Here is a 12767-nt window from a genome sequence, read left to right as displayed (position 1 = left end):
TTTTGCAACAAAGAGCAGGAGGTAGAAACAAAAGATTACTGTTAATAAAAGAAAACTAGATGTCTCAAGTGAAGGAATTTAGCGGCTTTTCTATGTGTGGGAAGATGCAAGAGTCTGGGCTGAGTGAAATCATTCCTTTGATATGCACCTCAGCTTTCTGGGCCAATATCCTGTGTTTTCTCATCCTGAGTTTCCTCTGGGCTCACCATGGGGAGTGGCTGCAGTCTGATGATTGCTGGATTGCAGGTATTCTTTGTTTCCTTCCTGAGTGCCCTCAGGGCTCACCAGCTCACTGTTGGCAGTCATTGCAATTGCTGATGACTGTGACATCCTTTGTTTACTGATATGGCAGGCAATATTTTATTTCTCAAGAGCATGAGAACAGGAGCCCAGGAAATGGAAGAGTTCCTGAGAATTCACAGAAATGTTGGCTAGAGCTTTGGATATCCTCACTACATGAACCTCTGGATGGCATTTGGGTTCAAATATAAAGAACCATGCAAGTGACATGCTATTCAGTTCCTCGCCTGTTCTTTACCCATGCATTAAAAAACTTCTTTTGTTTGTGGTAATTTTAAACTGTGCTGCAAACACAATTATAAGAGCAAGTCAAAGTTAGAGATAACAGAGGAAACTGAGAGGCTTCTGCTTAGACAGATAAAAAGGTAAGGAGGATGCTTCTAAGTCTGGTTTCTGTTTCTGTCTGTTTTTCTTTAGATTTATTTATTTTTAACTAGACTGAACTGAACTGAACTGAATCGCTTTACAATGTTGTGTCCATTTTGATAAGCCAACTTATTTAGCATTCAATAACAGTTTATCCTTTATAGTTTGGAAAACACTTTAAAAAACACTTTACTAAAGCACTTTAGAAAACACTTTACTAAAATTTCTGTGTGGAAAAACAACTTTATTCTTGCTATTCTTATGTATTCTAGTCCCAAGACCCTTTTTCTTATTGAAATCTCTGCATTTTTAATTTTTTAAAAATATCTTCAGTCTTCCTAGAAACTTAACTCATATTACAGAACAGACTACAAACTACAGCAGTGCAGACTGTATTGGAGGTAGACAACTAACAGACTGCTTTAGAAATTGTCTGGATCTGGACAGAAGACATCCATAATAGACTTAAAAATGTTTCAACACTTTTACCAGAATAGTTAGGCTATCAGAAATAATATGTGGTCTGACCAGAGAAATAAAAATTTGGCAGACACTTACTTGGAAAAAAAAGCCTTCATGTAACTGAATAAGCCACACATCAGAACAAAATTTAGAAGATGCCAATACAAATATATTCTTCCTTCTCTAAAGACAAAATAATTCTTTATTAAATGTATCTGTATAACGAAATTGTTCTGCCAACATGATCTCTATCACTGGAGATTTAACTTCATGTTTACCCACTGTGTTCCAGGAAATGCATGCTTTTTAAGATGTTGATAGGATTCTCATAAAAGTATTTTCTATGCTGATCAATTTGGGTAACTGTACATCCACCTCCTAGAAATTCACAATGTACATATTAAAGTCTCTAGGAATCCCTACAGTAAAGAAATGGGCTTAACTCAGCATTTAGCAAAGTTATTTTGGCCACTGAATTATGGAACACTTCTAATATCTTACTGAATTGCTCAGCAGAATGTTTGGAGAGAAACTGTAATTCAATATCCGGAAGCAATTCATTTCCAAGCCCATTTTGGGTGAAGAAGATAAGAGACCCAGAATTATTTTTCTAGGAGTTTTGGATCTGATTAGTTGAGAATGTGCTCACTAGCCCCTCTCTGATGGCATTCTGTCTTCCATGGCTTTTTTTTTTTTTTTAATCAGTATTTTTAATTGAAATATAATGGATTTACAATGTTGTATTAATTTCTGCCATACAGCAAAGTGAATCAGTTAAATATATATTCTTTTTAAAATACTTTTCCCATTATGGTTTATCATAGTATACTGATATTGTGCTATACAGTACAGCCTTGTCCGTTAGCCATTCTATATATAAAAGCTTACAGATTCTGTTTCTGTTTCATAGTCATTTGTCAAATGTTAGATTCTACACGTAAGTGATATTGTGGTATTTGTCTTTTCTGTCTGACTCATTTCACTTAGTATGATAATCTGTATTTGCAACCACATTGCTGCAAATGGAATGATTTCATTCTTTTTTATGGTTGAGTATCTCATTGCATTGTTGTGTTCAGCAAATCAAATGGGGAACAGATCCTGGCATATGGATATCAGAAGTCACAGATGCTGATTCTGCCACCAGTAATTGTGAATCCTTGAGGAATTTAAAACCTCTGAACTTCTGTTACTTTATCAATAGAACAGAATTAATCCCTGTTTTTTTACTCAGTATCAACAAATATTAAAAGCCAGTTCTCAGGAAATTTACATTTTAGAAAGGAGGAGGGGCCAGAGGAGGGAGAAAGAGAGAGAGAGAGGATAAATAGATTTTATAAATATAAAAATAAGAAAATATCAGCTAGTGATAAGTTCTGTAAGAAGAGTTAATATGGGATGATGTGATAATACCTGGATAACTACTTTTGATTGAACGTTAGGGAAAGACCTTCGGAGGAGATGACATTTAAACTGAAATTTAATGACAGGCAGGCAGATATTTGAGATGAGACTCTCAGGAGAAAGAGCAGTGAATGGTCTTGGAGAAGGAGGCAGAAACCAGATCATGGATGGCTTTGCAAGTCATGCTATTTGGATTTTATTTCAAGTACAACAAAAAGCCACTGGAATGTTCCGAAGACAGAAATGACAGGATGCATCCAACTTATATCATAGCATGTTTATAAAGATTAGATGAAGTATTGTATATGAATCAGTCAGGGTTCCAGGAGGACATATTGAGACCAGGTAAGCTGAGGAGAATTTTTAAAAGAGACCATTTGCCATGAGTAAGTTTTAGGAAACAACCCAGAAATATTTCTAGTTCAGGACCTGTGTGCTATTAACAAGGGAGCCCAAAGTCTAGGAGGACTGGCTAACCAAACCCAGAGAAGGTAGTTACATGGAGAATGTCAACTGAAAAGAACTTCAAGAAATGGACGCAGACAACTGCAAGATCAAAAAGGAAAGAAGCCACCATCTCATGCTACTCTGTGTCTTACTGGCTCAACCCATTCAGGAGTCAGAAGTAAAGAAGTCCATTGATGAAGATCCACACAGAGAACGACGCGTGAAAATGGAGAAGCGGCAGGAAGTACCTAGCACTCTCCACTCCTCTTGCCTCTCAGCATTCACTCCTGGCCTTTGCCCAGGTGAAAAACTTGTGTCCCCAGTCCGTTACCATCCCTTCGAGGTCAATTCAGTCCTGTCACCACTTGCAACCAAACATGGTAACCACAAACAGTGTTCTTCATAAACTGAGTGGGAGGAAACATGCAGAAAAGAAACAATTATTATATGGCAAAGATGTTACAATCTCTGCTTCTGTAACTGGTCACTAGATCTAAATTGTTAACACAATGACTTTCTTCCAATCCTTAGTCCATGTTTTCCCTGTCTTCTTAAAGCACATTGGTTGGATGGATTCTTAACCTAATAACTTGAGTCAAATCTGTAGTCCAACAGGACCTGGGTCCTTTAGAAATCCTGTCTTTATCATACTGCCAGTTTTCTATTGCCAAGGGCCATGGTGTAATAGGGTCCTAAGTAGCTAAGAGTCCACTTGGGTTCCAGAAATAGTTCTCATCATCCTGAACTGAATAGCAATTACTCAATTTCCCCTTGATAATCAGGATCATCACCCCAGAGAGTACAATAACCTCTTCTCTATCTATTGCTTTAGTAGTCTAAAATGGCCAGAGGGAAGACTCATTTTAATTCAATGGAATTATTACTGAATTCCTTCATGGATGCATCCCTCCCTCTCCAGTACTATAAATCCACTCAGACCAAGGATGAACAGACAGGAAGAAAAAAATTCCCCAAATTATACATTTGGTGTAATAGTTAGAAAGTCCGTTCTCAACTCCAACTCCCAGATACATGGAAGATAGTACCTTATATTGGACCTGGATTAAGGTGTTTACTGAATCTTGTACACAGAATCCTTACTTCTTAGGACTTTACTCCTGATGGTGCCAAAAATGAGCCTTCAGATGCCATCCCACAATTCCAGGAGACTAACATGAACACCATGCACGGTACCATATTGAGAGCAAGCCAATGGCCTTTGGTACAGGTGAACTGGACACACAGTGATGCTGTTGACAAATCAGTCTTGATTTGAGTATATCCCTGTTGGTGAGCCTGCACATAGTCTCCATTCCTGCCATCATATCTACTTAATATATCTCCATTGACCAATCATATAAAAGTTAGAGGAAATAGGCTGACTGACATCCTGAGGAGTTATCATCTTATTCTCTTAATTTTCAAAAGCACTCATTACCAGTATGATACCCTCTAGTGGACCTTTACAGGGAACACAAATATCCCCCCACCTCTGCTACGCTGAAAGGCCTATCCACATACCTCTCCCCAGACCTTGTCACCAACATTCCTATGTTCTACTTCCCAAAACCTTAACTGCTGGCCTATCTAGTTTATATAAATTCATACTGCAGGCTAGCTCTCCTTCCATATTAACTGGACAATCAGATGACTGCTTAAAGTTCTGCCCATTGAAAATACTGTCTTTCATTGCTGTCTTTCAGTGCCACTCCTCAGTGAGGCTATACATGGTGACTATCCATTTCTGTGTGATGCCCACATACTATGCATTCACAAACCTTCCTCTTTTATCCACTTTCAGCTGGCCATAGAGAGTTCCCCATGAGACTGTAGGTGTCATCTGAGGGAATGGCAGGAAAGCAGTAGGAGCAGTGACCATGGGAGTCTAAGCTACTCATTCATGCCATTTATTTACGCTTTCTGACTCGCCTTGGCCCTGTCTCACATACACCATTTTCATTTTATATTGGAACGGTATGTACATGTCTACATTATGGTGCAATGGATTAGGTGCAATGTTCTCTAAACACGCATTTCACAAAGAGCAGTTTGGGTCACATTTTCACTTACATTCAAAGATCAGGTATTCAGTCTTTACCATGCCCAGTAGCAAGTTTAAAGATATTTTTCAAGTGGAGAATAGCTGTCAGAAGAGGTCAAGTTTTCCAACCACATAAGGGTCTGCACTGTGAGCCTGAAGGAAGCCCTGTACACCTCTACCTGAAACAAATGCTTAACACCATCAGGTCTAACAGGTCACAAGTGTGACCAACACAGTCTTGCCAAATAGCCTTTTTGTTTTTCTTACTTCAAGCTCTGCTCAAAACTGGCAGCATTACACATTTTCCAATAAATGGTAAGACTAGCATCTCCACCAGAGAAGGCAATGGCACCCCACTCCAGAACTCTTGCTTGGAAAATCCCATGGATGGAGGAGCCTGGTAGGCTGCAGTCCATGGGGTCACTAAGAGTCAGACATGACTGATTGACTTCACTTTCACTTTTCATTTTCTTGCATTGGAGAAGGAAATGGCAACCAATTCCAGTGTTCTTGCCTGCCTGGAGAATCCCAGGGACAGGGGAGCCTGGTCGGCTGCCGTCTATGGGGTCGCACAGAGTTGGACATGACTAAAGCAACTTAGCAGCAGCAGCAGCAAAAGCATGAAAAGGTCATTTCCTCAAATAAAAATAATACCTGGCCTCTTTTTCATGAATGCTGGGATCTCTTGCCCAGGTAGGTGTTAATATGCTGTGAGTTCAGGCCTACAGTAGTAAGAAAGTAAATTGCCCTATTAGTGGTTGGTGGAGATCTTGGACTTTGAGGTCAAAGGGAGGTCTGATCTTACTCCAGGAGACAGTTGGTTTCCTTGAGTTTAAAAGGATGGTTAAGTGGTGGTTTCCATAAGAAGTAGAATTCTGTATTTTATCCAGGGTAGCACCCTTGGGAATTGCCAGACCTCTGAATGGAGTGGCAGCATGGATCTGGAATTAAGCCACTAGGCACCCGCACATCATGCAGTGAGGATGTGGACAGCCAAGCCAGTGGAATTTCCCATCTGGGAATGAGGGTAAAAGCTCAGGCACAGAGCACATCCATGGTGACTAGAACGGACTCAAACCAGAGGCCAGGTCTTATGTAATCCCAAGAGACAAGGAAAAAAGGTCCATGAAAAATTCTTAGATTTGGATATCACATTACTCTGGCAACCTGCAGCTGAGACAGACTGCACATATTCAGTAAGATTCTTACAGGTATTTTGTCTGAGTGTATAAAGCATGTTGACACCTTGATATAAAAATACACAGAAAGCAGACTCCTAACCATACTCTGACAATGTGTCTAAACCCATGGATGATAACGCAGAAGTAATGACAATGGGACGACCCTTTGTTTTCCTTCTCTTTGTCTGTCACTCTTGCTTTCATGCTGCTTCTTCTCAAGTCTTTTCATAATAGTCATAACAGTCATGTCAACATACCAATTTTAAATATAGTTTAAAGAAGCACTACTATTGGAACACTGTATTCAAAGGAGAGGTTGATCCCCTGCTGCTCACATCCCTTGGATCAAAAAATCTTATTTTAAAAAGAACTAAAACTAAAATATTTTGTATAATATTTTCACAAGGAATATTTTTTAAATCACCCTTGCTAGAAAAACAATGTAGCTCACTCCATCAGGACAGAGTTAATTAAAGGCAGACCTCTCTACACACTTTGAGAAGTAATTTGCCCAAGGTCTGTGGCTTTCTGCATTATTCTAGCTCCAGCACAAAGAAAGCATTCTCTGCTTGCCTCTTGCCAGTTGCATAATGACTAAAAAACTAGCAAGAGAATTTTCAGCCCAAAGTTGGAAGCTATGTTTTATTGGATTTTAAAAACACCCTTAAAAACACCCAAGAATTACATATTTTTTACAAAGTCAATGGTTCCTCTCTAGTTGGCAAAACTAATGGCATCTTATTTAACTCAATAGATGTTATACTTGCAATCTAGCTGTCTGTTCACATTCTCCTCTTAGGGTTTGAAATGATGCAAATCCCTAGAGACTTTTTTTTGGTTCTAGATCAATGAATACTTAAGCATATAAAAAACTGCAGAATCATCCTCAAAATAACTCTATAAAAAATATTTTTTAAATCCTACTGCAAGATACTCATGGAAACCAAGAACATTTAAATCATGGCCATTATCGATTCAAGAGTCATGACATTCCACAAAGGAAAAAAGAAGAAAAATTGGCGTCTAGGTCATTATATGGTACAAGCTGGGATGCTCAGGGGGTTAAAGAGAAAAGACTCAAAATGCCCCCCAGAAGCTTCTGTATACATATTTTTATAATTTATTCCCATTCGTTCTCACTTTTCTACTTGTGGCCCAATAATGATATAATAGGATCTGGAAACATCATTCATTGAAATAACAGGTAAAGGTTTTTTTCATCAACATGAACTCATACATGGTACATGGTATGGCAGGAGGTCACTGCTTTTTGGGTCTATGAGCATCAAAATGTTGTTTTAATTTAACTAAAATATTATACTCTGGTGTCTCTCTAGATCATGAATGTTCAAAACACTTGGAAATAGTCTTCTCTAGGATGTTGTGCAGAGAAGTTGGAGGTCCAGTTCTGGAAACCTCTAAGAGGTGTTTGTTTCTAATATGCACCTTTACAGCTTTTGCAAAGAGTAGTGCGTGTTTGCCTCCTGGGACACCACAGCCTTAGAGCTGTAATAAGCAAGTATAAGAAGGTGATTTCTCTCAGGATTCACAGTCAATGTTTTAAAGCTTCCTTTCCTTCCTTCAGCCAAAATTTGAGAGAATTTATATGCCCTTAAAAGTTGCAAATGAAAGAGCACCACTAAAAACAGCACAGTGGGAGGCACTGGTAGAGGAGCTTTCAAATCTACTATCAGTAAGGGAACTGAGTAAATAGAGATAAAATATGACCCCTGAGAGCCCTTCTATGATTGCTTTAATTAAGTAGTGTCCTAATGAACCTAAAATTAGTGAAATGTATTAGAATCAGCACCAGATGCCTCACTCTTAGCTTGCTGACCAAGAAATGAGATCCTCAAAGTTCACACTGGTGCTAACAATATAAAATGTATCTTCAATAGATGGACAAATGACACTTCCTTCTTTTCAGAATTTATCTTCTCTGTAGTACTTTTGTTGGCAAGAACAGTGTGTTGCAGGTTTGGGACAGTTCCTTTGCAAAGAAAGAAGACTTCAGTGGTAATAGTCATTGTTGATTAGTTTTTAGCGGGTGGGGGGGGGGCGGTGCGGGGTGGGGGTGGGGTGGGGGGGGCGGGTTCTGCTTTCTCCCCATGAATAGCAATGTGAATTCAAGCTTGATCTAAGACCTACAGTAACCCCATGTTAGCAAATATTTTATGATTAAAATGAAAACACAGAGATTTTACTTCTGAATTGATGATGGAATCCTCTGAGATTAAAAAACAATACGGAGCAAAGTTTCCGTTTCTAGTTTCAGGGTGACCATATCTTCCTTTGTCACTGACAATTGCCTGCAATTCATCATCTCCCCAAAAAGGACTGCATAGGCCCACAGTTACTGCACCAAGAAACGCTAACTTGTTTGCTCCCATTCTCCATCTCCAGCCACACTACTCTCATAATTTCTGATTCCTGCTGCTGCTGAGTCACTTCAGTCGTGTCCAACTCTGTGTGACCCCATAGACAGCAGCCCACCAGGATGCCCCGTCCCTGAGATTCTCCAGGCAAGAACACTGGAGTGGGTTGCCATTTCCTTCTCCAATGCATGAAAGTGAAAAGTGAAAGTGAAGCCGCTCAGTCGTGTCCAACCCTCAGCGACCCCATGGACTGCAGCCTTCCAGGCTCCTCCATCCATGGGACCCTCCTGTTGTTACATAAATTAAAAATGTAATCAAACTCATGGGTCTGTGTGGTAGGGGAAGGGACAGTAAATGAGTTAGGAGTCCTTCTTCCTACCCATCTGTCATCAACCTTAAAAGACTTGATTGATTAGTTGGATTGTTTGTTTTACTAGAAAAGACTTACTAAAAGGAAGTCAAGTAATGTTATGGGTTAGGTAAGGCTGGTCAAGGCAATGTACTTGACCAGAACAGCATTCCTTTAAGAAAGAGCTCACTACTTTCTTCAGGATCATGTCTGTGTTCTTCTAAGAACAGACATGTATGATCCATCCTAGTTGCACACTGGCAAGGCAAGTCTGAATTAAAGCAAAAGATGTTCACTTGTAGGTACCTCCCATCTAATATAACCAATTTAATCAAGTCAAGCAGAAGGATGTACAAGTGAAACCAAACCCGGTACTTGAACAACTTCACAGAACAGTATCAGAAGATCTAGTAAAATATATCAGATTAAAGACATCTTCTCTTCCCAAACTCACTACAATGACCATAAAAATACCAAAACTTGTAAATTCAGAGAGAGAAAATAGAAGATGAAATAAGGCTGGACCAAAGATGCTGACCCATTAGAAGACGGGAAATAGAAGGAGTGGTAATAACTGAAATGGCTGATACAGGAACGGAATCCGAAGGAGAAAGTGTGACAGTCCTGCCAGGATAAGAAAGGCCCAGGGCACTGGTTACTGACTGTGGGATAAGATGTGAGGTTGATGGCAGGAGACTAGTTGAAAGCCAGGTAATTTCCTCCACTTGCTTGATCAGGGCAACTATTCCTCCTTATCCCCACTACCTACACTGCAACATGTAGACCAAAGGTAAATTTCCTGGAGACATTCAATCAGAAAGGCTTCAGATTGGAAACACTGGCTTCAATGAGGATGCAGAGACTTGGGGCTGAAAGTGAGATTAAGTGAAGTCTGCTTAGGTTTTCACTGCCTTCTCCCATTGAAACTTCTCTCTAGTTTCAAATGCTGGGAGCCAGAAATGTATCTACCATGAAGGTGACTGAAGGACTCCTCTCTGGAGAAATTAACTAGCCACAAAGAAAAGAGCTAGAGTTGTAGACATTAAGGAGTATCCCAATTTTTAAAAAGCACTTCAACTCCCCAGTCAAGCTCTAATATGTTAGACAACAAGTCCTGCCCAAAGACAAGAATGTCCAATCAGAAAGGGAGTAGAACACTGGTGAAGGGCTCAGATTCAAGTATCCCATTTCCCTAATGGCTTTGGGCTAATATTTAAACTCCCTGTGCCTCTGTTTCTTCATGTGTGAAATGAGGATAATAATGATTTCTTTGTCATGGTTACTGTTGTTGAGATAGCTGTTAGCCACCCACACACTGGGTGATGTACACAACAGAAATGCATTGTCTCACGGATCTGGAGAATAGAAGTCCAAGGTCAAGTTTTTGGCAGAGTTATTGCCTCTGAGGCCTCTCTTCTTAAGTTGTAGTCGACCACCTTCTCTCTGAGTCCTCACGTGGTCTTGCTTCTATCTGTGTCCACGTCCTAATCAGCTCTGTTTATAAAGACTCCAGTCGTATCAGATTAGGGCCTACTCAAACGCCCTCACTGAACTTAGCTACCTCTTTTAAAAACCTTGTCTTCAAATACAGTCACTTTCTATCATCCATATCACCATATTACTCATACTTTGGTATTGTTTTTTTTTAATTAATTTATTTTTTATTGAAGGATAATTGCTTTACAGAATTTTGTTGTTTTCTGTCAAACGTCAACATGAATCAGCCATAGATATACAAATACCTCCTCCCTTTTGAACCTCTCTCCCATCTTCCTCCCCATCCCACCCCTCTAGGTTGATACAGAGCCCCCTGAGCCATACAGCAAATTCCCTTTGGCTATCTATTTTACATATGGTAATGTAAGTTTCCATGTTACTCTTTCCATACATCTCACCCTCTCCTCTCCCCATGTACGTAAGTCTATTCTCTATGTCTGTTTCTCCATTGTTGCCCTGTAAATAAATTCTTCAATATCATTTTTCTAAATTCCATATATATGCTTAAGACTACAACATTTATTTTTCTCTTTCTGACTTACTTCACTCTGTATAATAAGTTCTAGGTTTATGCACCTCATTAGAACTGACTCAAATGTGTTCCTTTTTATGGCTGAGTAGTATTTCATTGTGTGTATGTACCACAACTTTTTTATCCACTCATTTGTCAGTGGACATCTAGGTTGCTTCCATCTTCTAGTTATTGTAAATTGTGCTGCAATGAACAATAGGATACATGTGACTTTTTCAATTTTGGTTTCCTCAGGGTATATGCCTAGGAGTGGAATTGCTGGGTCATATGGTGGTTTTATTCCTAGTTTTTTAAGGAATCTCCATACCATCTTCCATAGTGGATGTATCAATTTATATTCCCACCAACAGTGCAAGAGTGTTCCCTTTTCTCCACACCCTCTCCAGCATTATTGTTTCTAGACTTTTTGATGATGGTCATTCTGACTGGTGTGAGGTGATATCTCATTGTAGTTTTGATTTGCATTTCTCTAATAATGAGAAATGTTGAGCATCTTTTCATGTGTTTGTTAGTCACCTGTACATCTTCTTTGGAGAAATGTCTCTTTAGGTCTTTTTCCCACTTTTTGATTGGGTTGTTTGCCTTTCTGATATTGAGTTGTATAAGCTGCTTGTATATTTTGGAAATTAATGCTTTGTCAGTTGTTTCATTTGCTATTATTTTCTCCCCTTCTGAGGGTTGTCTTTTCACCTTGCTTATAGTTTCCTTTGCCGTGCAAAATATTTTAAGTTTAATCAGGTCCCACTTGTTTACTTTTGTTTTTATTTCTGTTACTCTAGGAGGTGGGTCATAGATAATCTTGCTTTGATTTATGTCATCAAGTGTTCTGCCTATGTTTTCCTCTAAGAGTTTTATAGTTTCTGGTCTTCCATGTAGGTCTTTAATCCATTTTGAGTTTATCTTTGTGTATGGTGTTAGGAAGTGTCCTAATTTCATTCTTTTATATGTAGCTGTCCAGTTTTCCCAGCACCATTTATTGAAGAGGCTGTTTTTGCCCCAGTGTATATTTTTGCCTCCTTTGTCAAAAATAAGGTCTCATAGGTGCATGGGTTTAATTCTGGGCTTTCTATCTTGTTCCATTGGCCTACATTTCTGTTTTTATGCCAGTACCATACTGTCTTGATGACTGTAGCTTTGTAGTATAATCTTAAGTCCGGAAGGTTGATTCCTCCAGCTCCACTCTTCTTTCTCAAGACTGCTTTGACTATTCTGGGTCTTTTGTGTTTCCATATGAATTGTTAAAGTTTTTATTCTCAGTTCAGTTCAGTCACTCAGTTGTGTCCGACTCTTTGCAACCCCATGAATTGCAGCACGCCAGGTGTCCCTGTCCATCACCAACTCCCGGAGTTTACTCAAACTCACGTCCATCGAGTCGGTGATGCCATCCAGCCATCTCATCCTCTGTCATCCCCTTTTCCTCCTGCTCCCAATCCCTCCCAGCATCAGAGTCTTTTCCAATGAGTCAACTCTTTGCATGAGGTGGCCAAAGTACTGGAATTTCAGCTTCAGCATCATTCCTTCCAAAGAATTCCAAATATTTCCAAAGAAATCCCAGGGCTGATCTCCTTCAGAATGGACTGGATGGATCTCCTTGCAGTTCAAGGGACTCTCAAGAGTCTTCTCCAACACCACAGTTCAAAAGCATCAATTCTTCCGCGCTCAGCCTTCTTCACAGTCCAACTCTCACGTCCATACATGACCACAGGAAAAACCATAGCCTTAACTAGACGGACCTTTGTTGGCAAAGTAATGTCTCTGCTTTTGAATATGCTATCTAGGTTGGTCATAACTTTCCTTCCAAGGAGTAGCGTCT

Source organism: Bison bison, unplaced genomic scaffold (assembly GCF_000754665.1).
Source record: "Bison bison bison isolate TAMUID 2011002044 unplaced genomic scaffold, Bison_UMD1.0 scf7180017864464, whole genome shotgun sequence".
Classification (NCBI taxonomy): domain Eukaryota; kingdom Metazoa; phylum Chordata; class Mammalia; order Artiodactyla; family Bovidae; genus Bison; species Bison bison.
This window is presented reverse-complemented; position numbering follows the sequence as displayed.